Source organism: Magnolia sinica, chromosome 1 (assembly GCF_029962835.1).
Source record: "Magnolia sinica isolate HGM2019 chromosome 1, MsV1, whole genome shotgun sequence".
Taxonomy (NCBI): Eukaryota; Viridiplantae; Streptophyta; class Magnoliopsida; order Magnoliales; family Magnoliaceae; genus Magnolia; species Magnolia sinica.
In genome coordinates this window covers 121,866,780-121,880,755 of record NC_080573.1, presented here as the reverse complement: position 1 = coordinate 121,880,755, position 13,976 = coordinate 121,866,780, and the positions used below count along the sequence as shown (strand labels likewise).

Here is a 13,976-nt window from a genome sequence, read left to right as displayed (position 1 = left end):
ACCTAACATGGCTAATAAACACGGTCACAATCTACTCCGTCCCCAGGTCTGACATGGAAGGCCATGATGAAACAGAGCCTTGATCATTCTCATGCATGCTACCAACTGGACAATTAGCATAGCCATGATTTCTGCAATGGCCCACCCATGGCAGGGGCACAAGGATTACAGTTCCTATAACCTCCACTGCCATTGACATGTACAGTGGTGATGGGTGCAATTGGCAATTGGCCGAGTTCCAAGTCACTCTGAGTTTTCTGATAATCAATATGAGAATAAGTCTGCCCATAGAAACTTCCCCTCAAGCTACTTCTATTATTCCTGCCCATAGAAACTTCCCCTCAAGCTACTTCTAAACATTGTCAAAGACTGAGTGACTCAGTCCGACTCGTTTGGTCCTGAGTAGAGTTGGGTCTTGTCCTATTTGTGGCTGAATTGTGGTCACGTCCTTGCGAGTCCAAGTCAACTTGGATGAATCAAATCAGGCTCGTCTGAGACAACTATAAAGAGTCACATCAGGCTTGTCCAAGTCTTAAAACCATGCTTCTATTACAAAAACAAACTCGGTGGTTCTAAATTTCAAAAAGATTACCCCATGCAGGGCAGGTTTGGCTGGATTGAAGTAAATCCAGAAGATTCATAGATGGTGATAATGGGAGAACAATTTCCAGACAAACACCACTCAATAAGAATCATTCAAAAGAAAATATTGATTATAAGCATCAGAAGATGATGTATGCATGCATTGAGACAACAGATGCTTACACAAGTCTACTACACATCGTTTTTACTGTTAAAAGAGGGGAAGAGCAAATGATTGCCAAAGCTCGAGATAATGACAACCCAAATGACAGAATCCGAGGAACTAACCTCATAATCTGCAATAGGACAGTAGCAATTCAAGTTGTGTTTTAGGCCTATTTATCCTGTTTGGGTAGAAGAGATGCTAGACCCACACGCCAGCTACTGCTCGGCAGTGGCTCTTGCTTGGTGCTGACCTCAGAGGACCTGCAATCAACATCCACAAACATGATCACCAAAAGGATGCACTCCTCAACAGCCATTATAGAACGATCACATTGGACAACAGTCAGAGGCTGGCCAAAACCAATGTTGGCTTGTTCAGGTTTTAATTTTTTAAGTCAATCATGGAGTTATAAGAATTAACATAATCAAATATGCCTTGGGAATCTAGCCCATGGGACGGGTTTGGATAAGCCTCAGCCTGGCCCATTACAGCTAGAGGTGTACACGAACCAAGCTTGCTCGACTCGACTCGAAAAAGCTCAATTCGACTCGGTTCGAAGCTGAATTCGAGCTGAGTCGAGCTGATTTTTTGAGCTCGAAAATGAGTTCGAGCTAGCCCCAGCTCGACTCGAATCGGATCGAACCCAACTCAAATCGAACTCGGATCGAACCAGTTCGGTGACTCGGTTACTTTGATATTGATGTTGCTCACCAAGCGTTTGATGAAATGACTCAAAGAAGTGTAGCTGGTGGCAAGGAAGGTATGTATATGAAACCAACAACCTCTTTTTCTTGATTTTTATGTTGCTTAGAAGGTGTTTAATAAAATACCTGTAAACCATTGCTGCTGTCTCAAATACAGTGAGATTTTGAACGTGCAGTCCAGGTGTTTGTGAAAATGCTGCAATAGCGAACTTGGCTCGATCTTGGCTCAAACTGGCCCAAGCTGCTGACCGAACTGAGCCGAGCCGAGTTCGAGCTGATGTCAGCTAGTGGCCGAGCCGAGTCGAGCTGAGGCCAGCTCGACTCGGTTCGACTTGATGTACACCCCTAATTACAGCCTTATTGGCACGCTACCATTGTGGAAATCCTTTACTTTTTGTACATTGTTGGGGTCTGGCTCAAGCCCAAACTTGCCAATGAAAAGACAGGCAAATACCCTTTTTTCTTGAGATTTAGGCAAATATACTGTGTTTTTTGAAGTATGGGTGCTCCGAAAGTTGGGTTGGTGGACGAGGGACTCATCTTATTATAGAGCTTCCACTTTATGGAAAGGTGTGATGTCAGCAAAATTGACATTTTTGGAAGGGATCGGGTTCTCAGTTGGGAACGGAGAGAGTTCAAATTTGGGAAGATGTGTGGATAGGAGATTATCCTCAGAAATCTGAATTCAACCGAATATTCCGCCTTGCCCCGAATCCTTCCATTGCAGTTTCAGATTGTTTTTCCTATTTAGGGGAACAGGTGGTGTGGAACCCTCCTCGCAGGCAAAATCTCCGTGATGAGGTAGAAGATTCTGTAGCTCTCCTGAATCATATTCATTTGTGCCTCCTGGATTCTTCCTCTTTGGATAGGATGGTTTGGAGACATGATAAATCTGGTGAATTTTCAGTCTGATCCTTCTACACCTTTCTTAGCCAAGCTCCCATGACAGGAAACAAGGCACTAACTCAACATGTTTGGCACTATCAAGTTCCCCCTAAGACAGCAGCCCTTGGTTGATTGGTTGGTAGGAAGAAAGTGTTGACTGTTGATAATCTGCGAAAAAGAGCGATGATTCTTCCTAATATTTGCTTATGTGGGGATGAGGAAACAGTTAATCATCTCTTCGTCCATTGCCGCTTCATTGGTTTGATTTGGAGGGACATATTATCTTGTTTCAAAGTGGTGTGGGCATTCCCAAGGTCAGCCAGCGAGTTATTGAAAGCATGGCATGGTGTGTGCTTAGGAAAAGAAAGGAGGATCCTTTGGGAAATCTCCTTGCTTGCTGTATGGTGGGCAGTGTGGGAAAAAAGCAATGCGAGATGCTTTAGAGGGGTCAGTAAGCCAGTGGAGGGCATGTCCCAAATGGTTAAAATGTTCATTATTGAATGGGCCTCCACCATTAATAAGATCAAGGGATGTAATCTTCTTTTTTGGGGGATTTAGCTGGGTCGCCACCTCTGCGGTTCAGCGCTGTCCTTTTGTTTTCCTTCTTTCTTTTTTAATAAAATCCTAGTTATCTTTCACAATAAAATAAATAAATACTGTACTTTTTGAATGGATAACTGCAAACTTTATTAAAGACGAAAATAAAAGATACAATAAAAGAGTCTCAAACAGAGACATCAACTAAACAACAGACATCACAGCAAGCCAAATATATAATGTTTAAACCAACAATTTGCTCTGTGCAACAGACTTACATGATGGACTCACCTTTTGGTGATCCAAACTTGAATATGGTATGGTGGCCCTTTTGTGGATCAGAGATAACACACAAATCTATCATCAAATCCTAACCATTCGACTGGGCCCATACTTTCCCCATTACGTGTAAACATTTGCTTTAATGACATGGGTAACCAAAAAGGGGACCCTACTTGTACCATTGCTATGTGTTGTTTCTATTTTGATCAGTTTCATATTAGAACATAACCAGAAGCAGTACCCAGTTCACGCATGCACACACGCACAGAGATGATCAGAAATACTTACGCAGGAGGCAGTGGGCCTTCATAAGCGAACGTCGATATGCCTTGCCGTTGCTTGTGCTTGGGATTGGCAGTACATAAGATGTAGACTCTCCCACGACGTTTAACTGTTCTACAGAACTCGCATAGCTTCTTCACTGATGACCTCACCTTCATGGCTGTTTGAGATCAAAGTCAGCAAATTGCAAGCTTTCCAAGCACAATGATAAGAAATGAACATGATGAGTAATCAATCAAAGCAGCAGTGCCAGAAACTCATGAGCAAAACTAGAAATATAATTGTTCAAGCTGATGACTGTTAGAAGATATATTGTTTTCCTTTTTATAGGGGTGTGCCAGGCCCGTGCAGTTGTGCAACCCAAGGACAATGTGTGAGGGCCAACTATTTTTCCTTTTAGAGGTGCACCCTGGGCCATGCAGTATTGCAATGCAATGTTGTCAAATCGCATATGTGATCAACATATGCTGTTCGCATATGCGATCGCACAATTGCATATGCCATGGCATATTTTTTATAAAATAATAAAAAATTTAAAAAGGAAAAAAATTTTAAAAAATGAAAAAATCTAAAAAAATAGAAAAAACTTGCCTAATTAGTACACATGATTGGATTGAGTTATTTTACTTATTTCATTAAAATTTGAGTGTTTCATTAAGTTATATATTTAATTACTTATATTACATTATATAAATTTTAACGAAACAATCAAGCTACATTAACTAATTATTATAAACTTCGAGCAAAGAAATTTTACTGATAAATGGATAACTTGAAACAACTTACAAGTTATCACTTACAACTTAATTTACAAAAAGTAAGCACAACTCATAAAATACAAAAAATAAACATACTTGAAGTAATTGTAGAGAGAAAGAGTAAGAGATTTAGAGCTTTGGAGTAGAGAATAGTGAAAGTGGAGGGGATATGAGTGTCTATTTATAGGCAAAAGTTCTCCAAATTGAAAAAATTAAAAATTAAAAAATTGCTTCCACTTTGATTATTAGGAAATATGCGATCGCATATTGGCCACATATAAAAGTATGCCATGGCATACTTGCCAGGATCGCATCTGCCATTATGGGATACGCGATTCGATCCACAGTATGCACATATGCGATCGCATTTGACAACAATGCTGCAATGCAAGTGCGGCAACGCATGTTAATATCATGTGGCCCAAATCCCAATGGACCATGCATCACAGCATCAGATATTAAACTGATAATAATAGATACTGCCACACAAATGAAAAAAAGAAAAAAGAAAGAAGGAACAATAAGGAAAGAACCGGCAAGGTCGTCAAGGGACATCACTGCACCCACTGGAATGATCCATGTGCACTTCTCAAAGAAGCAATAAGAAATTCCTACTGCTTACATGCAGCAAGGGATTGAAGAAGTTGCTATGTTAATGGGTTTCTACACCAATGACAATTAAGCAACATGGCGTTTAGGACACTGTTTTGAAAAGTGCCCCTTTTTATTGCAAATGAAACACTTGTCCGTAGTCTTGCGACGGAAAGGTTTCTTTTTGAGGAATTTCCATACACGCTTTTTCTTGAACTTTCTTCTGCGAGGACGTGAATCACCATCATGGAAGTAACGCTTCTTGTGAAAATGACGCTTCTTTTTCTTAAATAGACAATCACAAGACTTCTTGTCTTTGCATTTGATGGAGAGATACGGCTTGTCACAAGCTGAACCAAGATGAGTATTCATCTTTTCTGCACGCTTTAAGAATTTATGCTGGTTGCATAGTTTTTGAACTGCTTGTAGGGAAGTCTGATGAATCTGGCCGAGAGTAGCTGCATGGAGTGGAAGATTTCTTTGCTCAAGAAGTTTGGTAGTCTCATCACCAAGAGGATCTGGGAGAGAATTGAGATAAACTTGCTTGAGATTCGCTTTGTCTTTTCCACCAATGATATAAAATCGTTTAGACATCTTGGCATAATGTCTATCCAAATCAGCTTTCTCGAATGAGCAGACTTTCATTTGTAAGAATTCTTCTCTATCTGTGCGAGCGTAGGAGGTTGAATCACCAATGAACTCGAGATAAAGGAGGCTAACAAAGGCTTCAATGCTGTTTTCTTGCAGAAGTTGGAGTTGGCGATAGTCACCAAGCATATTCCACCATTCTCGTAGTGTACCACTGAATCATGCAACGACTTTCTCACAAGTATGTCTGGTTGTAGCTCCGGGGGAATGCATTTCTGCTTTCATCCATGCATAAATGTCCATAAAACGCTGTTCCCATTCATGCAGTGGAATATCATCCAGAGCGAAGAACTTCTTGTTATCATTTTCTGGAATAACCATACGAGGAGCATGGGGTGGAGGAGGCCTGTCTTCATCAACATCACTAGCAGCTTCATCAACATGAGGATCATGAGGAGAGCCTGAGGCTGTGGAGTAGGCTGCTGAATAAGTTGATCAGGGACCTCTAAATCAACATTATCAGACTGAGAGGAATCACCTGAAACACAAACTTCACCAGTCGGAACTAATGCTCGACTTCGAAGGAAGGAGGCAATAGGGTTCAAAGGCTCTTGAGGCATGTATTCTTCAGAAGGAAGACAGGCAATCGGATCATAAGTGAACAGATGATCTGAATCAATAAGTTGTTTGCCGTTTGAGGTGGAAGGAATGGAAGGCTATAAGGCCTGTGGAGGAGGCTGGGTAGGTTGAGTAGTAGGTCGAAAAGATTGTGAGGCTGAAGGTTGAGGAGATTGGGATAAACTTTGACTGTAAGAAGGAGTAGGAGTGGCCCATGGGACAATTGGGACAGAGGAAGGCATCCATGGTAAGGGAGGTGGAGTAGGAAGAGGAGCTGGGTTAGGTCAAGGGAATAATGGATTATCTTCATATATACAGAAAGCAGGGCGAGGTGGATTTTTGAGAGAATAAAGCTGAGCCTTTACATTTTTCCTTTCCATTTCTTTCTGCAGGAGAAGATTGGAATCACGAACTGATGTGGCAATGGTGAACAGTTCCTTTTCAACTGCAGCAACACGAGCTTCAAGCATTGGAATAACCGGACTTTGCTTGTGAACAGTAGCAGCGAGCTGTTGCTGGTTGTGCAGGATTTTTTGCAAGGCACGATTCTGCTGTGCGACGTTCTCAGCTTGCCAATTAAGAGCTGCTTCAGCAGCAGAGACATGTTTGGGAGTACCATCTGCTTGAAGACCAAGAGGGTCATTAATTTTCCAAACATGACGAGTACGCTCTGTTGGGTGGTCAAAATCGCCTGTGGCAGGGAACTGAGGGTCAGCTGCTGGCTCATAAGCGCATACCATAGGTGGAGAGGAGATTGGATGAGGCTTTTAAGGGACAGAGTGGGAACATCGAAGATGGGACAAGGCCTTTTAGTAGTATGGCATAAGAAGTGGCTGTGGCCGGATTTGAGGTGGCTTGGGTGATGGAGATTGTGGTTTAGGGCATGAAACAGTACATGGAGGAGATGTCGGTGATGGAGGTTTTGAAGGAGGAGGTGAGGGTTTACAAGTGGGAGGAGAAGCAGTGGTTGGTTTTTTCTTAGGGTAAAGGACATAGTAGTCAAATTTGCCAGAGGATTCACCAAGAAGACCGACTTCAGGGTCTCCTGCCTCATACCGACACTGGAGCTGTGCTTGGAAGGAATTGGATTTGCTAGACTCATCTTCCATGCCATCATCATAACATTCATCACAAGAGCAAGCATCCCATGCGATATGAAGGTTGTTGCGATGACACCATTCCGTATAACGTACACCACTCGGATCTGGTCCAGTGGGAGCAGGTTCGGTAATGTATTTCCCTTCAATCCATTGGCCTGTGACAGGGTTGGCAGTAGAGAAGCAATTGATCTCAGGAAGAGGTGTGGAGAAAACCGGCTTGACGATATGGATTGAAGGGAAATACATTACCAAACTTGCTCCCACTGGACCAGATCTGAGTGGTGTACGTCTAATGATATCACATTTTATAAATGGAATATTGAAAGTGTAAATCATCTTTAAGTTCATTTTATCTTGCAAACTGAAGTGTAGTGAATCGGAAATACAGAATTGTGGCTAGCATGTTAAGGTGGGTTTGGAATTTGGATTCACAATTCAAGGGTAACTGGAAAATTTTATGAAAGGAAGAAGGGAAAGAGGATGATGACAGATCATCCAACTAATAAAAAAAGAGGATTCCCCCAACTTCTTTGAAAAGCCTCATTTGGTCTCCAAACAAAAGTACTTTGGATTCACAAAGGCATTGAAGTGCAACATATCAACTCAATAAACAAGGGCCTGTTTAGGTAGGGTGAAAAGGGCTATCCTTGATGGCAATGAAAATAGTGTTCCCTGATGGGACAGTCTCACCTGATTGGGAGTGCAAACCAACCATGTAAATGTGTTTTCCTTTCCACCTTTTGGAATGAAAACAACATCACATCATTTAAATCTCTTCAATTGTAAAATGGAAAACGCTCCCGTACCTAGGTACCTACTGGGGTTACTTTTTGTAACATGTGGGAAACAACTTGCGTGAAATCCACCCTATGCATCAGGTACACCACCCCTTGTTTGGCCTTAATCCCAAAAATCTGGCTGATTCAACACTCAGGTGGGCCACTTCATAAAATTATTCCTAAAATCTTTAATTTCATGTGTTATGGCCCACCTAGGTTTTGGAATACTGTGATTTTTGGGTAATTTTTTCATCCTGATGAGGCACATCAATGAATGGATTGGATGGCATTTAAATATTATTGATGTGTAGTATGGGTTTGTATGTACATGTAATGATTGTTGTGGAGCACCATAACAATTTGGGTTGGATTTCCACACTTTTGTATGACAATCCAAAGAAATGAAATTGAAAGGAAAATACATTTCCAGAGCAAATGTTCCAGCAAAGTGCAAACCAAACAGGTGGAAGGGAAGCAGAAAGCAAGATGTTTTACCTATGGAATCTATCAGCTTAGTTTTACCTAGGTAATCCATTTCCACCTTCTGGTTCGCTCTATCTAAACAGGCCCTAAGGAGTAATGGCCAAATAGGGCCAGCCCAACTCCCTCTATAATGAGGGGCGACCACCCCCAAATTGTGACTAGTATCATTTCAAGTCCTTGTAACAGACAGAATCACAGTTAGGGTCTAACTGTCATTACGAACTAAAACAAAACCATGCTTGCTATTCATTTCCTTCCCCTATAACGACAGAACAGACTGCAATCCAGTTCAATCGAGCATCCGAAAGCACCATAAGACTAATTAATATCCTGCGTAATAAATTCATGTGGAATGTCAGAATATGATTGAAGCCAATGAGAAACCTAAGATTGTTTTGTTCTTAAAAACCTTGCTTGAGGTCCACAAACCCCTAGGGTTTAATCAAGAAATTTCGGAAATAGGAAGAACAAAATCATTCAAAGTTGGGATTGACAAGAGTTTCAACATGAGGTTATGGGTTCGAGTGCCCATTGTGGTGAAATCCCACTGTAGTGTGAGTGCATGGGTGTGTGTGGGGTGTGAGTGCGAGTGTTAAAAAAAAAAAAGAAAAGGCAAGAGCTTTACTAAAACAAAAAAGTATTCAAAACCTTGGATTCAACATATAATGATGTAAACTGAAACAAAAACATATGTAGGAAATGAGATTTGGAAGAAGGATGGAGGGAATAGAACTTGTTTGGAGATGAAAGTGTTCAAAGAAATTATTCCTAAAATGATTTCGATTTATCTAGAGGAAGCCAGAAAAATTGGGAACTAGGGAAATTGCGAAGTGCACTTGCTGGATTGGAGTATACCAGTTTGTAGGTCAGAGGTCGCTCATACATATGGTCTCACATGCGTGAGAGCTTCAGTGTTCATCAACATATTGGATTTGGGCTGGTTTTGGTGTACAATGTGCCCATACCCAGACCTAAGGGGATCGGGTGTAGACATCAGTACGACATTTGAGGTCCCAAGCCCAATCCGACTAGATCAAGTACCCATGAAATTTAATGGACCCAGGCTTTGGATCAGGTTTAGGTCGAAATTGAATAGGTAAAAGCAAAACACTTAGGGGTTGTCTGGATTCAAGCAAAGTTATGTCACATCAGGGTATCCACAGACATGCTATTGGGACTAGTTGTTCATGGACATGTTGTCGTGACTAGTTGTTCCGTTCCTTATTTGTCAAACACCAATAGAGACTGAAAATGGATTGTGGCACATGTGGGATGCTTAATATTAGATGGCATTGGCCGCACATTGATACATGTGCATGTGTACATTTGACACATGTGCCACATTTTATTGGTGCTTCAAGATTGATGGTAGCACATGTGCACATGTAGGGTACTTGAACTTGAACAATTGCACGTGACACATTTAGAACATGTGATGCATGTGCATGAATGGGAGTGCTCCTCATGTGCACCGAATTCGCGACAAGTAGTTACACCTCTTTAGTAAAGACCACTAATCCTTACTTTAACGGTCATACATTTGGATCATTTGTCTCTTTCGGTTCCTAAAATCTAATGCATAAATAGGGTTGACAAACCATAAATAAATATTTTTGTTCTGATTGCTTGTTAATCAACAAGCGTATATATATCAATTACTCTACATCTATTTCAGAGAACATGCCTAGAAGATCTGGATTGCTCATTTGTTCAACAATACCATTGATGGTCCATAAACCAAATCATAGCAACCATTATACGATCTTTATTGCTTATCATAGAGATATTGCCAACTGGATGTTGATCATTGGTTGGAATTTTCCAACCATCATTCGTGATCCTCAAAAGTCCTAGAGTTAATGGACAAGATCATCTAACCATTCTAGTTTTTGAGATAGCCCTCTTCCCCGATAGGAACCACTAGATATTTGTTCTATGCTCATGCTACATGTATTTGATAGCATGCTTGCCAATAACTTTAGATGCGAGTGGCAACACTGTAGGTGTCTCCTATTGTACCACAAATCTAAGGATGTGTCATGATAGGGGTTGGGAAGCTGATAAACATTAATGAGCCGTTTAGATTCAAGCAAAGTGTGTCACTAACAAGTATTTAGGACAAAAATACTTGTCTATGATTTGTCAAAACTATCTATACATAAGAACCCAAGCACTTGAGAACAAATAGTCAAGACATATGACTGTTAAAGCAAGGTTGGTTGTCCTTGCTAAGTGGTGGAATTACTTGTCATAGTTTAGTGAATACGACAAACAGTCTCATCTGTGCACATGCATTAGATGTTCCAAATGTATCATGTCTAAGACCATCCAAGTTTAAGCACCCCACATGTACACGGTCTCATCTATGCATGTGCATAAGATGTTCCAAATGTATAACGTCTAGGACCATCCAAGTTTAAGCACCCCACATGTATACAAGTACCTCATCAATCTTCAAGCACTCAAAAAATGTGCACACATCAATGTGCCACCATCCATATTAAGCGCCCGCATGTGCCACAATTCATCATTGCTCCCTATCCAAGGTGTTTGACAAATAAGGAACAGATCAACTAGTCACAATAACATATCCATTGATAACTAATCTTAATAACGTGTCTATGGATAACTTGTAACGTCACAACTTTGCTTGACAAACGTCCTCTTAGGACTGTGAATGACCTAAAAAACATGCATCATCTTTTTTGTAGGTAAAACATGCACTACAACTAAGCTAATGCAGGGGCATTTTCACACCGGACTCAGGTGGAGTGGCATATGTGAAGCGAGGGCACAATCAGGATAGGTGGCCCATGTGAGGAGGGCCCTCACATGGCTCGTGTGAGGCGAGACCCATGTGAAGTGGGGCCCACAGGGGGGGGATTCGGCCTAAGGTTTGACTTGGGTTATGAGACAAAGGGATTGATTTGCCACACCATCAATTCGAGCTTTTAGAGCAAGTGTTAGTTGTCATGCGTCAAAAGTAGTATCAGAATGGGGTGTCTCGTGTTCGAGACTCCTCATCGAAGATGATTAATGTAGGGGCATTTTCACACCGAGCTCAAGTGGGGTGGCATATGTGAAGCAAAGGCACACTCGGGGTAAGGGATTGATTGTTCTGCGTCATTAGCTCACTGCACTAGCAAGGGCCATAACTTCAATTAGACCGTAGTTATCGAGTCTTTTCTAACTACCTTCACTTGCACCAACTCACTTCTTCTAAGCAACACAACTCTTGACCTCCATTGGACATGACCAAACAATCTAAGTGTACTTTCTCTCATCCTATTATCTATTGGTGCTACTCCTAAGTTCCCTCAAAAACATTCATTTCTAATTATATCTTTCTTCATTTTGCCACGCTGCTCTTATAGCTATCCTATAAAATAGCCCTTCAGTTTGATATTGTATTGTCAAGATTCCAAACGAAAGCTATGGCAAAAGCTTCGTGCCTATTGCCAGCCTGACGCAACCCTCTTTTATCTAAGCTTGGGATTAGCAATGAGGGCAGTAAACTCTCACAGGCGCTATGTAATAGTCTATGACATAAGTTGATTAAAATGAACAAGTTAATTGAAGGTATGTCCCCATCAATCCATATCATTAATCCATACCGTCCATTTGGCCTGACCCACTTTTCACCATTCATTTGACCAAACCCACTCTTCGTAGGCTCCATTAAAAAACAAATGGTAATAGATTGATAAGATAGTCGACAGAAGATAGTTCCATTCGTTGATTGTTAGGACCATTCGGTTGGAGTATAATAGACAGTCGAGATAGGCGGCCCATAACGTGGGGGCTTAATCAACAGTTGATCTATGGGCCCCACCGTATATGCATTCATCACATGACCGATTATACATGTCGAAGTTGGCCCCATGGTTCGTTGATCCATACCGTTAATTTGGTGGGCCGCATCATGAATACACTATTCCAAAAAATAAAAAATTTCAAAATAAGGAGATCCTAGCATACCGATTTCTGTCCTTCTTCCAGTTTCAGCCTGGACGATTGCCCTATTCCTTTTCTTAACCGTCTATTTCCAGACCACATATGGGATCATTTAATCCCTCAAATGCATCGTAACCATCTATTTGATGGTAACTGATAGAAGGGTTATGATGGGTCCAAGATGGATGGGACGTAACCCCAAAATCAGAGGAATAAAAGAAATAAAAATCCATATAAACAAAATAAATAAAATAAAAACCTTACTATCTTCCTCTTCTTCTTCGCGTTTGGTCGAGAGCCGAGAGAGAGGGTGAGTGTGTGATCGAGACAGAGAGACACAGAGTAGGGTTTGAGGTGAGAGGAAGCGGGGGTAAATTAGGGAGGGGCTTCGGTCAGGTCGTGGTAACACCGAGTTTGGTCAGGCCGGGACCGTGGGGCCCACCTTTGTGTGTATTTGATATGAGTCAGGATCCTCTGTTATCATGTCAACAGAGAATTCCTGTTACCCTAATGGTTTGGCGTCCGAAACCGTTTTTTATTTATTTTTATTTTTTTAATGAGTGGTGACGTGGACCAATGGGAATTAGGGTATCAGGAATTCTCTATTGACCTGATAACAGAGGATCCGGACTCATTTGATATCTATGCTGGCCATCACTCATTTTGAGAAAAAAAAAAAGGTAAATCCAAATCTCAAGTGTAACACACCGTAGGAAACGAACAGTGGTGATTCACCGTTAAAAACTTCTCGTGGGCCACAAAAGTTTTGAATCGAGCTAATATTTGTGTTTTACCTTCATCCAGGCTCGGTGACTTTCATGGACAGGTTGGATGGAAAATTTTTAAAAAATTTACGGTGGGCCTAGAAAGTTTTTAATGGTGGGCGTTCGGTCACCACTGATTCCTGTGTTGTGGTCCACCTGAGAGTTGGATCTGCTTTTTTTTTTGGGCCCGCTTTGTAAAATGAGCTGGAAAAACGTATAGACGGTGTGGATATACAACACATATATCAAGGTGGGCCTCACGATCGTGTTGCCCGGACCGGACCAAATCCGCTCTGGGTAAATCCAAGCCGTTTAGGTGCGTTTTGCGGCAAAAACCTCCGCCATTCTCGTAAAAGACGGAAGTACCCTCAGATTGATTTTTAATCCATTCCTATATCCTCCTCAACTTCACACGTGTTTTTTTTTTTCCCCTCTCCCGGACCTTGGGGCCACTTTGGATCTAGCTGATATTTGTGTTTTCCCATCATCACGTTTGACGGCAAATAAACATCATGGTGGCCCTAAGAAGGTTTCAACGGTCCAGTGCTTTATGTGATGTGGTACACCTAAGATTTGAATCAGCGTTATTTTTGGGCCCATAACTTAAAATGATCCCTCAAAAATGAATGGACGGCGCGAATATAACACATACATTAGGGGCATAGAACTTGGTGACATCTAGATCTGCCCACACCCAAACACGGTTGGGAAATGCCACATGCATATGCTCTCACGTCCCGCACGCGTGTTTGATAGTAGGCGACGCATGCACAAACATATTATTAGATACGACTAGACGACCGACCGTTGGATGTAAAACGTATGGCTGTAATCTTCGCAGTGGACAGGGCCTGATGACTGGCTAGGATATCATGCACGTGCGCATCATCCACGTGAGGTTAA

General features: G+C 41.6%; 1 long non-coding RNA gene across 2 annotated transcripts; it reads right to left on the bottom strand.

The window, feature by feature from the left end:
• Positions 1-686: 686 nt before the first annotated feature.
• LOC131256412 (uncharacterized) lies at positions 687-12,732 on the bottom strand. Of its 2 annotated transcripts, none has more exons than XR_009176799.1 (3): positions 12,574-12,732; positions 3,445-3,598; positions 687-1,008 (listed from the first exon to the last, which is right to left on the bottom strand). It is a non-coding gene; the product is annotated as an uncharacterized LOC131256412 (long non-coding RNA). The 2 variants fall into 2 exon arrangements; XR_009176802.1 differs by having other exon boundaries at positions 12,569-12,722.
• Positions 12,733-13,976: the final 1,244 nt, after the last annotated feature.